The sequence below is a fragment of the Ochlerotatus camptorhynchus genome, unplaced genomic scaffold (assembly GCF_037179485.1).
Source record: "Ochlerotatus camptorhynchus isolate MF236.1 unplaced genomic scaffold, CSIRO-AGI_Acam_v1.1 ptg000008l, whole genome shotgun sequence".
In the NCBI taxonomy this organism is placed as follows: Eukaryota; Metazoa; Arthropoda; class Insecta; order Diptera; family Culicidae; genus Ochlerotatus; species Ochlerotatus camptorhynchus.
The window spans coordinates 2710954-2728106 of record NW_027040500.1 but is presented as its reverse complement, the minus strand read 5'-3'; the positions used below and the strand labels follow the sequence as shown (position 1 = coordinate 2728106).

Sequence of the window (17153 nt, the reverse complement as noted above, 5' to 3'; positions counted from 1 at the left end):
AAAATACAGTTTTGCCTACAGAGCTGCTGCTTGATCATGTCATAAGTTTACCAATCTCTTAATTAATTAATTAATAACATTTTCCTGTCTCGTTTTACATAGAAACAATCTTCAGCAAAGTTTCTATAAGAATATATATCGAACTGCTTCGCAGCTCAATATGGAAAAATACTAGAAGGCAATGAACAAAAAGTTGAGATTTCCCATAGTAATTTACATGTAAACTTCAAATGGTTTGTGCGAAATCTGTTTCCAACCAAATGAGTTGTAACTTTGAGAGGCTAATCAGGACCCGATTTGAAACCATTTAAGCACTGTGGAGCGAAAAAGTCAAATTTTGCATCAGTCTAATGTTTATCCTTGGATATAATATTAAAATTTATTTTTTGCTGTGTAGTACAAGCCGCTGTACAAGTATGCACATTAGGGTGCTTCATTCTGAAAAAAGTGATGAATTTCTGATGGGCCACCCTCCAGTTCGATTCATAGCCCCAAAATATGAACCTGTGCAAAAATTGGTAAAGATTGATGAAGGTTTAGAGGTCGCGCCAATGATTTGAAATTTGTATGGGAATTACTATGGAAGAATTTAAAAAATCGCTTATATCGCTATAACTTTGCTTCTACTTGTCCAAATGTCGAAAAAATTTAGTATGTTATTGCTATGGCAATAAACAAAAAGCCTACAGTTGCTACGCTCAGTTTTGCAGCGTATCAAGAATTATAAAAATGTGAAAAAATGGCAAAATAGGGTAAATTGACAGATGAATATGTACAAGGCAACAACGCCAATTTCATCGCAACAACAACAGGCTTGTTGATCATTGTCATGACAACCACATATTTTTTTTTTCAACGTTTGGACAACTACAACCAAAGTTAGAGCAATGTAAACGAAAATCAATAATTTCCCATACTAATTCACCAAAATCTCCATACAAAATCCAAATCATTGGCGCGACCTCTAAACCTTCATCAATCTTTACCATTTTTTGCACAGGTTCATATTTTGGGGCTATGAATCGAACTGGAGGGTGGCCTATCAAAAATTCATCACTTTTTTCAAAATGAAACACCCTAATGCACATTGCAGGCTATGCAATTAAGGTAGTGAAAATAAATTATTCTTCTTCTTTGCATTGCAAGCATATTGCTTATCACAAATTAGCTTATTGCGTGCTCTCAAACTTAGTGTTTTAGATACTGCCACAGTTATTAATTAATTAAGAGCTTTCGATGGCTGTACCACTTTTGCATTAGTATAGTTGTGTGTCGGAGTCGAGAAATTTTCCAATCCGAAAAATTCCTAGACCTGACCAGGAATCGAACCCAACCACCTCCAGCATAGTCTAGCTTTGTAGCTGCGCTTTTACCGAATGAGCTAAGGGAGGCCCCTATTAAATGGAAATTACTAATCATTCTCTCTTTCTTTCTATAAGAATGTGTGAACAAATTCAATGGTATGGTTGGTTGACAACCTATAGATTTGAAATTTGTTACAAATTTTAAAGTTGATATAGTTTGGCATATTTAAATGACTTGTTAAGAAAAAAGTAGTAAATTGGATATCCACTTTGAGGAGACATCATTTGCTTGATTAGTAAATATGTTTCAATGATAAAAAACACTTTAGTAAGATCGATTGACGGAATACTATGAACAAAAATGTTGAACCATCACAATGGAAAGGTGTCGGTGATTTTGCATAAATTTATGCAGTTACTCTTCTGCTTATTCTTTGTGTCATTGTCAGTGTAGCGAGCAAAATTGTGCTTTTCTTTCCACCCGATGATTTACATATTGCAACCGGTACCTCTTGGTATAGGGTAGAACAGCCCAAAATGCACCCCGGGGTAAAACGCCCGATGTGGTTTAAGTACTAAACTAGCAATGCTGCTTATCAAATTCATGAATTTAAAACGGCAAAGCTATGAAAAACTGCATCGAGCGTATTGCTCCGGAGTGCATTTTGGGCTGTCTTTCCCTAGTAGTTTCCCTCGACAATTTTCGGTCGGCAGCTCATTCACTTATTGCTTATTCATTCATTTAGTTATATTCCGCTTTAATTTTTCCACGCCGCGGTACACCGCGCATATCATCCTATTTTCTAGTAACAACGAAAAGCAAATGGGCAAGCTGTTGGTGGGTGATTGTTGTGGTTTATTTTCGTGTAGTTATAGCTACCTGCTCACCCACCACGATGACGAAGCTGTTGTTGTTCAGGCAGATGAGCTCGCGCTTTTTGCCGCCATATGGCAAATGCGTTCGGGTGTGACATGGTACTTTTAACATTGAAAAGGTCTGCCATGTACATGATGTTCTCACATTAGGTGCTTATTTTGGACTTATTTTGTGAGCTTTGAATTAGTGATGATTTGAAGCTACATTTGATTTGTGTAATTTAAGCTTGTTTGAATCTTGATCTGTTCATGTTTAATACAAACTTATCCTTGCAGTAATGAGTTTAATATACCTCTAGATTCTACGATCGTTTGAAGAGATACAAGAAGTGATTTCAAAGTATGCGTTGCACCTCAAATAAATTACGACGAATCCACATTGCATCAAATGTGCTATATATTTATTTACTTATAATGGAAAAATAGACATTCGGACAATTGATGGGGCCTCAGTCAGTAAAAACACGGTATTACCAAGCTGGAGGCCACGGATTCAATTCCTGGTCCGGTAGAGAAATTCTTTTGGGTTGGAAATTTTCTCGATTTCCCTGGGCATAAAGTAACATTTTGCTTACCACGCAATATCAAAATTCGTGTATTGGTCAGCATGGTTTCACAGGATAACTGTGGAAGTGCTTTGAAGAATAACTGCTTCTCAGTATCTTTCCCTTAAAACAAACAAATTGCTCACTTACTCAGTAGTAATCTACACGCTGACAAAAAATCATGTAAATTTAGGTGCTTTTAGAGTGACTTATACGAGCGTCAATTTTGACGTAAATTTGAGTCATAACAGACGCAAAATATAGCTCAATCAACTTTTCAGTCTCGAAGCACTTAACATGTCATGTTTGTTTACGTCTAATCTTTTATGTCAAAGATGGATTCCGTCATGTGTAATATTAGTTATTTCTAAGTGTGTAGTTATAGAGAAGTCAATAAAATTAAATTTTATATTCATCTCAGTCGTATCTAAATTCTGGCCAAGATATTTATTTTACAATATGCAATGGTAGAAATTTATGTTTACATGTAAATTTTAATTTTTATCATTAAATAACATATTAGGGGTAAACATATTAGTTACATTTACAAAATATGTTTATCTTTGTAATACGAGTGCATTCAAAGTTATGGTAATTTTTCATAAGGTATGGAGGATTTCTCAGAATCATTATTAATTATGCAATTTAGGACTATCGCATACGCTGCTTGTTTGTATAGTGCATGTTTTGTATTTTAAAATTATACGTTTAGCTTACCACTTTTTTAATAAGCTGAAGTATAAATTTGCACGTTCATGTAAACTTACTTCTATCGTAATTGAAAAATTAATGTTTATGATAAGATGAATGTAAATTATATAATGGTATGTGCATTTTATAACGCATAAATGTAATATTAATGTCTGATAAAACAATCCATGTTGAAAAATACATCATCATGCGATGATTACATATTACTTTCTGAGCATATAAAATAAACAAAATCTTAAGACTAAAATCCTTTGGCCTAAATCTATGCAACAGCTTTGGCAGCTAGCTCAAAAAGTTTCGATTGTATACGCCCATCATTATTTTTTATGAATCACCGACTTCAACCCACTATCCCATATATACACTCACGAACTGAGCGTCATGTAATTGTTTCGGATCCACATGGTGTGTTCATCGCTCCAGTGCCACCACGACAGGTAACATTTGCACGCCTCGCTGATTTTGACCAAATTTAAACGATGGCACGAAAAGATCCACAGAATGATAGCGAATAGCGACTGTGAATTCTCCCAGTGCCAAGGTTCGTAATTGGTCCAGTTTTCCCCCGTGGCATCGTCGTCGACAGGTTGAACACTATGGATCGGTCCTGCTGGAACCCTATTCTCACTAACGACGCATTATCACTGACGCGTGGATCATAAAGCACTACGAAGACGGGAGGGGTTTGACGTTGGCAAATGGGAGGAAATGGTCTCCGGCAGGAATCCTTGCGTGCGTCTCGTTTATCTTCATTATCATCTTGGAGGGAGTTATTTCCACGAGAAGGAAAAAGTTGATTGTCGTCGTTCACGGTAGGTTGGTTCCTTTTTTTTGTGTATGATTTTTCGTATCTACCCAACCTGACTTACCAAAGGACGGCAACGACGGCCGATGCATGACCAGAGCATGTGCTATGCATATACCTAGGGGGAAATGGTGTGAACCGCACCATTTTCGAGCAATTCGAAAGTGTTATGCTTCCATAGAGCTTTCAGAGATCTTTGGGGAGTTTCAGACCTTAAGGGCAGTTCCCGTAACTTAAGACCAAACTTTTGGAGCAGTTTAAAGATCTATAAGCGTGAGTTTCGAAAAATCCAGGATAGTTCCAGGATGTGGTGAAAAAAAAAATCGATAACCCTTATGATGTTTCGAGAATTTCAGGGAAGTACCGAGACCTTAAGAGAATTTATGAAAACTTCAGAAAAAGGAACTTTAAAGATATCTAGAGAATTTCAGGAAAGTTTAAAAGTATTTACGAGAATTCCATTTATTTCAGAGCAGCACCGAGACCTTCAATAGAGCAGTTCAAACAATTTAAAGAAAATTGTAGAATTCTTAAAGAAGTTTCGAGAAACTCAGGGATGTTCTGGAAGCTTCAGTAAAGCTCCGGGAGAATTTCTGTATATAAATTATATGAACATTCGGAACATGTGAGAGTACTTTAAGGTGTAATGACAATTTAAAGAACTTAAAACAATTGTGAAAATTTAGCTAAGAAACCATTTGAAAAGATTATTTCTATTGAATTAATATCAGATCTCCTTTCGAGGAGAGAAGAGTAGGCTGTGCGTGTGATCAACCGTGACGTTTTTTTTTCCGTGGAGTTTTGTTGTTGCTATAATCGGTTGCTGATTTGGTAAAAACCAGGCCCAGGATACGATTTCTAGTTCCTCAACGAGTTCATTAAGATAGAAGAAGTCCTGAGAGAGCTGCATCTCATTCTGTATAGTTTTACGTCCCAGTTATTTGCCGCTAACAAGCTGTCCCATCATTCGTCCCATAATTCGTCCCATAATTCGTCCCATAATTCGTCCCATAATTCGTCCCATAATTCGTCCCATAATTCGTCCCATAATTCGTCCCATAATTCGTCCCATAATTCGTCCCATCGTTCGTCAAATCATTCGTCCCACTATTCGTCCCATAATTCGTCCCATAATTCGTCTCATAATTCGTCTCATAATTCGTCCCATAATTCGTCTCATAATTCGTCTCATCATTCGCCTTACCCACAGCGCTGAACCTGACTTTTGGCCTCGAAAAGGCTTGCCAATGCACATCAAAAATCAACTACATACGAACATCTTTTATTTCAAATCGAGGGAAGACATTCCGTGCAAGCTCTACCACAAACTGGACTAGTTCATGTTAATTTTCGTCAAGCAGACCGTCTACAATTTGGACTTCTACGTCAATACATGTCAACTTGTTTTTAGGTTCAATTGGCTAAACTTGGTGAGTTCAACGCTGGTAGATTACCTGTTCGTTGTGCGTTACTGGTATAAGATCTACCACTGAACCCTAGTCCTGATAGACTCGGGTAGTGATCACCCCGTTATAAATTTTTATATTGTATATTTCAAATCCAAAATATTGTTTATGCTCTTAGAGTATACATAATTATTTTCCCTTTGTTTTTCTTCTTTTCCATTCCTTTTCGTCTTATCTTTTCGTTGGAGATGAACAAGCCAATGGCTAAAAATCTCCTTAATAAAGATTTAAAAAAAAATCTTATCTTTTCGGAAAGTGAGTAAAGGTGCTTAAGTGATAACTCATAAAAGGTTAGAACAAAACTTAGTGCTCATGTCCCAACCGTCAGACGAAAATGGAGCATCACTAAACCTTTCTACCTCAGAAGCTTCCAACGACCAACTAATCATATAATGACCAAAAACGGAACGATGGTACGATATGTTTTCGTTTCATCCATTTATTGGATTCTGAAGCATCGTGTTTAAATCTTCGACTTAAACAGGCCCGATATTTTCTGAATCATCTTGCCCCTTAAATGCTATACAGTATGCCTGGCCGTTTTGGTATGCGTGACAGATCTTCGATGTGAAAGGTGCTGTTCATAAACTACGTAGACCGATTTTTAGAGGTTTTAGACCCCCTTCCCCTGCGTAAACAATCGTCCATACATTTTTTTGAAAATTTGTATGGATCGTATTTAGACATTTGTCAAAGTATCGAGGAAGAAGGAATCTGGTCTTATTACCCAGCTGGCGCCAATTGCACCCAGTTCCCCTTGAAAAGTTTACAGCGCACAACGTCGTCATTTTCGGCGTGTTCTCGGTTGAAGTGATATGAATAAAGGGCTTTCTCTCTCTCTCAGGACAGTTACGGGTAATCGGGGCAAGTAGTGACAGCGAAAGTCAGGTGGAAAAGATGTCATAAAAACAAATGAAGGGCTTGCCCGTGATGAAGGTAGTTTGAACGATTGTCGCATCGCACACGGTGATGACGTTCATTTTGGGGAGGGCTCATCATGTCGACAACGTGTTTGCGCAGTAAATGTCGAGTTCACTATTTACTTTTAATTTATCGATTATCGGAATTGAATTGTCTATATTTTTACATTTTCATTACCACCGTAGTTTAGTTTGTGATATTGATTAACCTATAGAATATTGCTCGTGTTCACATCGTGCATATGGCGGAGGTTAGGTTAGGCTATTTTTATTAGCGAGACTTTCAGCCAGAGGCTGGTTCATTTCTTTACTTATGATGGAACTAAGTGGCGCGTAACCTTGTGTGTGGGAAAATTTGTTAAAAAATCTACGACAACCGGTGGGATTTGAACCTACAAATCTCACTCAGTACACGGGCGCATTACCAATTTTACTAAGGTGTACATAATAGTTGGCCAATGACGAGTAGGCAATTTATTTTGCATATGTTCTCCACTATACACACTCGTCTCCTGCCGGACATATGTGACTGTACTGCTCTAGCTGCTCAGTTTCAGTCGATTATGAATAAACACCAATCATGTGTGCTTTGCTTCTCAGAATAATCTTTTTCTTTTTTTTTAGCTATTAATAGCTCATGGTGACCAGTGAATTCCGATTAGTAATTTCCCGGTTTTTTTTTCCTAGAATTTTGGAAATCTTCCCGGATGTGCGATATACATTACAATTAAACATAAAGCCGAAAGCTGAAAAGCTTCAATGGGTTATTTCTAAGACAGCGGCATTTTTCCTGGGTCTCTGGGTTCGATTTATTCAAAATTTGTCTATGTTCTAACTAGGGTAGAGAACTACTTCGGCTTAATCGCCCATTTTGGGCCTATCGAGCAGAAAACTTCAAATAAATCCATGCTTTCAGAGTTAACAAGTCAATTATGCGTTTGGTATGATACTTTAGTTGATAAGCTACCGAACGAAGTCAATGAGAACGCGTGATATGAAAGTTTGCACCCATTATTCCCAAAAAACAAAAGAAGCGCTCCGAACGAATCAATTTTTATCTCTATCCGATAGGCCGAAGTGAATTCATCGGTCTTTAAATGGCGTTTCAATGCGTTAGGCCGAGTTTAGAATCCGTAGGCTGAGTTTGGCGTCAAGAAGCAGTGTTAGACTTTTGACAATATCTCAACGATTGGTTTCTCTTTATCAAATCTTACGGTACGTACGGAAAGGTAAATACATTTGGAAGTTATCAGTAATAATAACATTCCGTTTGGTGCTCTAGATTAGGAAAGACTAAGTGCGAGTTGTGCTTAATAGGCCGGAAATGGGGTAGTTAAGCCTACCTCAAAAATTTACTCAAAACTCTTTGCAAGATTTTATTAGAATATTCTTAATCATTATTTGGAATTATTTCCCTTCACAGAGTTTATTTCAGAATTCCTATAAAATTAGTTTGAGATTTTTTCTGGGAGTGCCCAAATCTTTTTTTAGCAGTCTAGAAATTCTCTGCGGATCAATAAAAAAAATCGTTAAACTTCTTTATTTTTTCGAATTTTTAAGCCTTTTTTTATGAATTTACTAAAGCTTCTTCTAAAATTCTATTTCTATTTAAAATTCGCTTGAATTTGCATTTGAATCTCCAAGCAATTCACCTCAGAATTGTCAAGATTTTTTTTTCAGAATTATCTTGGAATTCTCCTCTAAATTTATCTGAATTTTTCCTTAACATTCGCTAGAAATTCGTTTCGTGATGCCCTTTGAATTACCCTAGCAACTCCCTTAAAATTATTCTATTACAAAATAAATAATAAATAATGATAAAATTACATTGAGATTGTACCCTCACAATTCGATTCTCTTGGCATTTTTCACGGGTCCTGGGATCCTCTTCACAATCAACTTGGAATTTTCCACAGAGCTACTATAAATTCTAATGCTCAAATGTGAAGAAAATTGAAGACAATTTCATTCAGTCCATGAATTTACTCGGTCGCTCTTTGGGGCTTTCCCATAACTTTTTATTATAAAATGCTAACGTAAACTCCAGGTGGATTTTCAGTAAACCCATCGTAAAATAGATAGCAATATTTTCGCTCCAACAGCCACACTCTGTGATTTCATTGAAGGTGCACTCGAAAGTGTACCTTCACTGAAAACACAGGGTGTGGCTCTGCAGTGCGGAAATTTTGAATTTTGATAGGGAGATTAATAGCATTAAACTATCTATTTTAGGATGGGTCAACTGAAAATTCAATTGGATTTAACGTAAGCATACCATATTAAGAAGTTATTAAAAAAAACCCCAAAAGAGCAATCCATCCATCCCACCCATCTCACAATATCCCCGGTATTTGAGGAAAATCGAAGAAGATTTTGCTCAGTAAAACCAGTAACCTGCGTTTATGCAAATTTGAGTAAACGGAACTCAAATTTGAGTTGGATTCAACGACCGTACGAGCAATTCATATTTGACGTAAAGGATTGATTCGACGTGTATGTGGATTCAGTTCTTCCTCAACCTGCATGCTCTATTTGTTTACTTAAGAGATTCATTTATTGTTCATGAATAATGAATAATGAATATTAAATGTTAATTTGTAGTAAACAAGGTTTTGGGCTCACCAGTTATTTTCGGAAGTGCATGAACTCAAATTCATCGGTGCCCTCGTCAATTGCTTGTGGAAGCTAAACCTTACTTTTTTGACAGTTCAGATGGCTTGTTTACAAGGTATTATAATTTTAAATTGATTTACGTTTTTGGTTTTCAGATTTCTATCGATATTTTAATACATTAGTACAATTTCCATTTGAGCCTTCAACGCTTCAATTCTGTTAATTATTGTTAGTGATTTTACCGTGAATTTTTATGTATATAGTGATAAGTTAGGAAATAATGCAAGCATTAAGCAATTGAGTACATATATAACAAATAAAAAATCTTTTATACAAAACAGTTAGACAATCTTGAGTTTGCTGATTGGTTGTAGGGTAAAATATCGATGGGTGTAATTATTTGTTCTCCCTTCACTAATGGTAGACCATTAACTTTGCAGTTAAGGTGATACGATCTGTAAGCCCTTGCTCTGATTATTAGCTACCAGAAAACGTACCATAATGAACTACTTCCCCATGTTTGCTGCGACGCAGAAAATATCCTCTTTTCCTTTATTTAACGTCGGTCTCTGTTCCGCAATCTAGTGCCAATCACCGATGGACATCGATTGCCATCCATTGACGGCAATCGAATGTGCAGGAAGGCAGCTTCCACACCTGCGTAGGATATCGCACCCATTCAACACACATGGGCCGGGACCAACGGCTTTACTTCCCTTCCGAAGGAAGACGTGACCAGAGATTTTTATGCCTCAGAAAAATCCCACCGACCTCGGCTGGGATTGAACCCAGACCCATCGGGGTGTTAGAAAGCAGTCACGCTTACCACTACACCACCGGCGCCGGCATGCAGAAAATATGGTGATTCAAATTTCATACCTGAAATTGCAATAGTGTGCGAGATTTAATTCCTTGAAAATTTGAAGCGGCAATGCAATTCAGCCATTTTGCCGATGATTTTTGGACGCTGGATCATAGGGTGGGTCGCTACTTCGTCTTAATCACCCATTTCCGTTCTATCGACCAGAAATCATCCATAATATCCATGATTTCACCGTACACAAATCAATAATACGTTTGTTTCGATGCGTTAGCTCATAAACTACAACACAAAACCTATACGAGTGCGTTGTACGAATATTTAAACTCATTGTTCTCAAAACAAAAGAAGCGCTCCTAGCAAATTCATTTTTTCTATCTTCATTCGTAGAACGAAGAAAAACATCGAAAAAGCAATGGCGTTTCAATGCGTTAGGGCGGAATTGAAACTTGTAGGACAAATTTGCATTCAAGAAGCAGTGTTAGATTTCTTACAATATCTCAATAATTTGTTACTCTTTATCAATTCTAACGGTACGTATAATAAGTTGAATAAATTTAGAAGTCATTTAAAGTAAAATGACTAAGTTTTTGAGTTCATATGCATTAGAAAAAAGAGGTTTAGTGTGGGTTATGCTAAGTAGGATGGAAATTATATTCAAAACCCTATCACCTTAAAAGGTCCAAGAACATTTGCAAGTTAAAAGATCTGAATAAAAGATTTTTTGAACTTACTACAGAATCGACATAGAATTAGTGTGGCTTTTGGATAATGTTGGACGATATCCTCACAAAATATTGCTCTTATATAGGTTTTCTTTCGCCATTTACGGCTTATTTAAAAGAAGTTCCACCGCAGCTGTCAACTAAACAAGAGAGACTGCAAGTTTCTTTAATAAAGTATCCTAACCTTATCTTAATAAACAAGACTTCACATAAATACCAGCAAAACTATACAAAGTTTTTTTTTGTTTTCGCCATATTGAGTTTATTTTAAAAAATGCGGTGGAACTTTGACAGGTATGGTATCACTCAATGATAGCTGCTGCATGGTTTTATTTCTTAAGATCTGCAGTATTTCGCGTATGGATAAAACATTATTTGAAATAATGTTACGATTCTCTATAATTTGGCTTGCTTAAAAATAATTTCAACCTTTCCAAATGATCAAATCTTGATACCTTAGCGATCTAACCGATCAACTGAAATTTTACCGAGCAGTTCAGTTGTTGAGATTTCTGTAAAAATTATATGCATGTTTGATTAGTTGGAGATGGTTAATGTCAACTATCAGACTTAAAGTGGTCATTTTATACGATTGATGAGGAGATGAAAGTATAGAGTTGATAGTTCCGTTAGAGTACGGCTATACTCTATACTTTCATCTCCTCATCTATCGCATAAAATGGCCACTTAAAATCTTATATATAACGTTAAGCATCTCCAACTATGTAAATCGTTATCTCACACATGAAGTAATACAAACATGATTTGTTAAAGTACATATTCAATTTTGACATCAATTTGCAATAATATGAGCCATTGATGATTGTCTGGGATTTGTGATTGTCTAGATGTTCTGAACTAACGTAATAATCGCAAGTTTGAATATTTCGATAGCCTAGACCAGCGCTGCCCAACGTGTGGCCCGCGGGCCGGACGTGCTCTTTGCACACTTAGAAAAATTCATGTAAATTTAGGTGCTCTGAGACTGACATATACGAGCGACAATTTTGACAAATTGAGTCATAATAGACGCGAAATTCAGCGCAATCAAACGTACTTTTCTTCGAGTAACGAACTTTTCAGTCTCGCAGCTCTTAATTTTACATGACTTGTGTGTTAACGCCGCATTTCTTATGTCAAAGATGGATTCCGTCACGTGTAAAATTAGGTATTATTATGTGTGTGGATCTCAGCAATGATGGCATTGTAGCCCAATTTTATTCATCGTTATGAATTTAGCCCAGAATGAATGAGAAATAAACAAAATGCATTTTGAAACATAGTTATCGATCAACGATACAGCTATTTAAATAAAATCAAATTTAGAGAGGTTGGGCAGGCCTCCTAGAACGTAAAGGTGCAGTGCCATGTCGGAAGCGGTGGGTTCGAATCTCGGTCTGGTCAAGGATTCTTTTTCTTGAATAAAAATTGCATAAGTTATTGAATTATTTATTTACATAAAATTGAGCACTTGGCACTGATGAAGGCTGCAAGTAATAGACGAAATACGCGTATCTGTCAAAATATTAGCAATTATACCGGAATTTAAAGGAAATAAACCAACACACTCAAAACTCTTCATAAAGTTGACGTAAGAATTATCAAAATTACACCAACATATTGAAAAAAGCCATTATCAAATATAAAACTTACATATTAAAAAACTGGCAACAGATTTATTAATTGTTAATAAACCATCAACATTATACACTTAGTCCATAAATCTGGACACTTTAAAAAATAAGTTATCACTGCCTACTAAGCTTAAAAAAGCAAGTTTATTTGACCATGGTCATGTAGTACCGTTCAGAATCATATTAATTATGGATAAAAGTAATCTTTAGTCATAAATTAAATGTCTGGATTAACGAGCCTTCTGGTATTCTGTGCATTATGGAAGTAATTCTCATTTAGAGGCTATGTTGTTAGATTTTTGAAACTTTTTTTTTATATTTTTTTTTTGATTACGTCTTTCTGCAACATATTGGGGGTGCAATTTAAAAAAAAAACCATTTATAACTCTGTCAATAGTGGATGTGTATCGATATATAGGAATTAATACTACAGTAACACCTCCTTATATTCGGTGGGAGGTATCAGCTCGATTTTCTGTAGATAACACAAATCACATACAAAAAGCAGCGTAATTAAATTATGCATTGATTTCATTTTCTTATCGTTTTTTTAAAGTTGCATTAAATGAACATGATGGTAAAAATTCCTGATAAATAAATCTACGTTTGAAAAGAATAGAGTGAGCTAACTATATAAAATTGATTCTGAAATAAAAATCCATTGATTTCTCTTTGTACTAATTTCTGACCTTAGACCAGCTAGTCCAGTCCAACCACGGTACTACCAAGACGGAGGTGGTTGGTTCGATTCCCGGTTCGGTCGAAAATATCTTTCGGGTTTTAAATATCCTCGAATTTCCTATGCATGTAGTACCATTGCGCTTGCCAATCAATATAAACGTTCGTGTATTGCTTGGCATAGAATGTCCGTAATAAATAACTGTGGAATTTTTTAACGTAGTATTCAGTTTACCATAATTACAGTCAACATTATTTTTAATTATCTAGTCCAGGAGGCAGCAGTGCTGTCAGATTGTACTTCAGATTTCTGTCAATCAATTTCAGGGCACATTCACATTCACAACCTATAAAATCTAATTCAACTTCTCGATTATCCACCCGCTGTACATTAGCCAATGACAGGAAGAAAGAACAGCGATCGTTACTCATATTTAATTCATACTGAATTTGAAATGGTTCCGATTGGAAGGGATATAATTCAGTGGAACAGACCACGTGATTTTTCTAGTCATCTGATTGACCAGTAGGAATGAACTAGGCTCAGCCAATCAGACGTCAACGGAGCGTTAATACATAAACGTTGTGACTGCTTTCAAAATGTTCCCTATTATTACAGGTCAACACTATTAGGACCACTCAGTAGAAGTTTTAATACACATATGGTGCAACTGTGATTCGAATGACAGTCACAGGTTTATGGCAATAGTAGAGTTCATACGGAACTGAATTTAAAATGTGGCTTCTATCCGGTGTCGAAAATTATATTGATTCAGACTACTTTGAACAGGAAAGACTTATCCATTATTTATCCACATCTAAAAGTAAGTTTTCGGATCGGATACGGAACCGGAATAGCCTATCTTTCAATACATGAATGATCAATAGAACTATTCAGCACAAGCTTGGGAGAAGTAGATTTCTAATAGTTCAACATTCTGACTTTTAAATTTTCTTGCTAGGTTAATGGAGTGTATCTGGTACAACTTTACTGACTCACGAAGCAGTCAGTCTTGGACTTGTAAGGTACAGCATACCGGCTTAAACCTCTTTTTTTCTTCAACTAAGCCACTGAACCATGACAGGACATATGTGTGTTTTGGCACAAAGCGGTCATATGGATCCAGCGGTTTGTTTGTCTGCGAATAATAAAGTTCTCAAATCTCGTTTCCGCCGATTCGCTTGCGTAAATCAGAACAAATTTCCATCGGAGCTTGCACAGATCCACGCGGCTTCAGAACAATGAAAAATGTTCTTAGAAGAATAAATTAATTCTCACTCATAAATAATTTATAACTATATCTTGAGCAATTCTCAAGTGTGATGGAGGTAGATGGAAATACTTACGAAATCATAGCACCGTGACCGAAGAATTTATAACTTCTGGGGAACGTTCTGCCTTGAAGAACACTTGCGACGATACAATTTTGTCGATTTGAGCTTGGTTTTGGGAGCGAGCTTCTTCCTTTACTTTATCACACTTAAATTTCTTCTTTTGATTGAGACTTTTGAACTTGCTGTGAACTGTGTACTGATAAATTTTTCTTCTCTTAGAATTTTAACAAAAACTGAAAACTCGGATAACAGGGCACATACAGAAAAAAATAGAATTGAACTAAAGAACTGAACTACTCTGCCGAACACTGAAGTCCACCATTTCAGACGCACAAATGCCAAGTAGTCGACGGTCCTTCCAAGCACACCAGCGATCCTGGTTCGTCCTGGCGTGTGTGGCTCCGGTGAGCGCTCGTTATCCTTTAAAGCCGGAATCCGAACCAAATCTTGGTAATTCACAAAATCAAATGATTATTGGTCATGAGCTCGGTTTAAAGTCTACCCACTCACTCACTCGTTCGCTCGCTCACTGAGGAGGAGTTCGAAGGGTACTACACCGCCAGCCACCCACCGGGGATATAAGGATCAAGCTTTAGGGATACACAACCCAACCGATGGAGGAAGGGTATCTAAACACTTGCTACACGCTAGCACACGATATAAAGTACACGGCAGACACACGATAGCTACAAGCAGCCCGCAGGGTAGATCCTTGCAAACGAGTGGACGAACGGACTGGAACTGTTTTGTATTTTGCGTTACTTCGGTAACCACGATGTGTAGTATCCTTGACAACAAACGAACAACTGAAAAACTATTTAAGTAGCTTATGTATCGCGGGGTCCGCGTGATAGATTTTGGATGGAGAAGGTACAAAAAAATAATAAAGAAATATACACAGGTATAGAAAAGAGCGAAAAAAGAATATGAAACAAGAGCAACACCGCGCGCCACCATCAAAAGGAGCGGGAGAGAGAGTGTGAGAGAACGGTGGAAAAAATGCACAACATGATGATCGGTGGGGTGGATCTATGCTGGATGGAAATGTTGGCCGTTTGCAGCGAAGATCGTGTTTCGTTTATTTGCAGATGGTTCAGCCTTTACAGCCATGAATAGCCAGCTTTTGAAAGCATCCTGGAAGGCTTTGGAGCATTCTCCACATCACGTGTGTTACATGTTGGGTATACCTAATGTGATGTAAACAGATGAGGCGATATAATTTGCCGTCTCTTTTGTTCTCCTGCTGTTTGAATGGTTGATGGAGTGTGACGTCAAACTCCGTCATCAATTCAAACAGCTGGAGAACCAATGAGAGGACAAATTCACATCGGCCGCACTTGTTTACATCACATTAGGTCATAACCCACTCGTAGCTTTGTAAAAATTTCATGATACGGTCAGGATATAGTCATTCCATAATGTATAAATCAATTATGAACATATCCAATACTAGGAAGGTTCTCTGATTTCAAATTAGTATGACATTTTATAACTCAGCTCGAAAAAGTCATCCGGGTCGTTAGAAGGTTTTTTGACCACACCTGGCTGCTGACAAAAATCGAAAACATCATTTCAAGAATAGTAACAACTTTTTCAGATACGAACGCGCTGAGCTTGAGCAAATGTGGAAGCAACGTATAGAAAAAAAAAACAAAAATACACAAAACTCCTTTTTTGAGCCTGGCATCTTGCTATCAAATTCATTCGGAGCACACTGAAAATTAACCTTACTCAGAACACACTTCCCAAGTAACAATTTTGGTTTTATGAGGGTTCTGTATACCATGATTTTGACTTGTCTCCTTTCTTTTTATTCGCATTTCAAGCTTATTGCTTAGTGCATATTAGCTTATTGCGTGCTCTCAACTTAGTGTTCTAAATGCACTTCCTCAGTTATTAATTGAGAGCTTTCGATGCCAATTACCACTGCATGAATTTGTATATTGTGTGGCAAACACAATGATACTCTATGCCCAGGGAAGTCGAGAAAATTTCCAACCCGAAAGATTCCCTTGACCGGACGGGGAATCGAACCCGCCGCCTCCGGCTTGGTAATACCGTGCCTTTACTGACTAGGTTATGAGGCCCCATCATGATTTTGACTTGTAGCATGCTTTAAAACCACTATAAAACTTGAAATGTTATTTGGGTTTTGACTTGTAGCATGCTTTATAACCACAATAAAACTTGAAATGTTATTTGTGTTATGCGATGAGTGACCTACGCTTTTAGAAATTTCTCCATACGAATGATTAATGACTCACAACTGAGTAAAAGTGACTCACAACTGAGTAAAAGTGACTCACTCTCTTAGCTAGTTTCGTTTTAAGCGTATTTACCTTTTGATGGGTAGATGATGACGAGTTTGTGTCTGTCATATAGTAGTCGAAAAAGGAAACAGAAGAGTTCGTAGTCTTCTTGATGTGTTGCATACGTTAAAATGCTAGTTTTGAAATAAAGAATGTTGTGTAGCATGGTCTAAAACGCACTCATGGGGTAAAATGTTCTTCATAGCTTTCCGACTGTGAATTCGTGAATTTGAAGAGCAGCATTGGTAGTTCAGTACGAGAATTAGCATCCTGGCACATAAAATCCCAGAATTAGTAATGGGGAAACAACGAAAAACCGAGAGGGGATCAATATTGCCCCAGGGGTACATTATGGACTGTTTTCCCCTAATATGGTACGTTGTTACGTTTTTTTTAGCATGTATGCTCATTC

General features: G+C 37.0%; 1 protein-coding gene across 1 annotated transcript in view; it reads right to left on the bottom strand.

The window, feature by feature from the left end:
- meru overlaps nucleotides 1-15219 on the bottom strand; it is a 51298-nt gene extending 36079 nt beyond the window's left edge. Inside the window, exon 1 of the mRNA XM_065218120.1 lies at nucleotides 14445-15219. The gene's annotated coding sequence lies outside the window, so the exon portion shown is untranslated. The remainder of the gene's footprint in view (nucleotides 1-14444) is intronic.
- Nucleotides 15220-17153: the final 1934 nt, after the last annotated feature.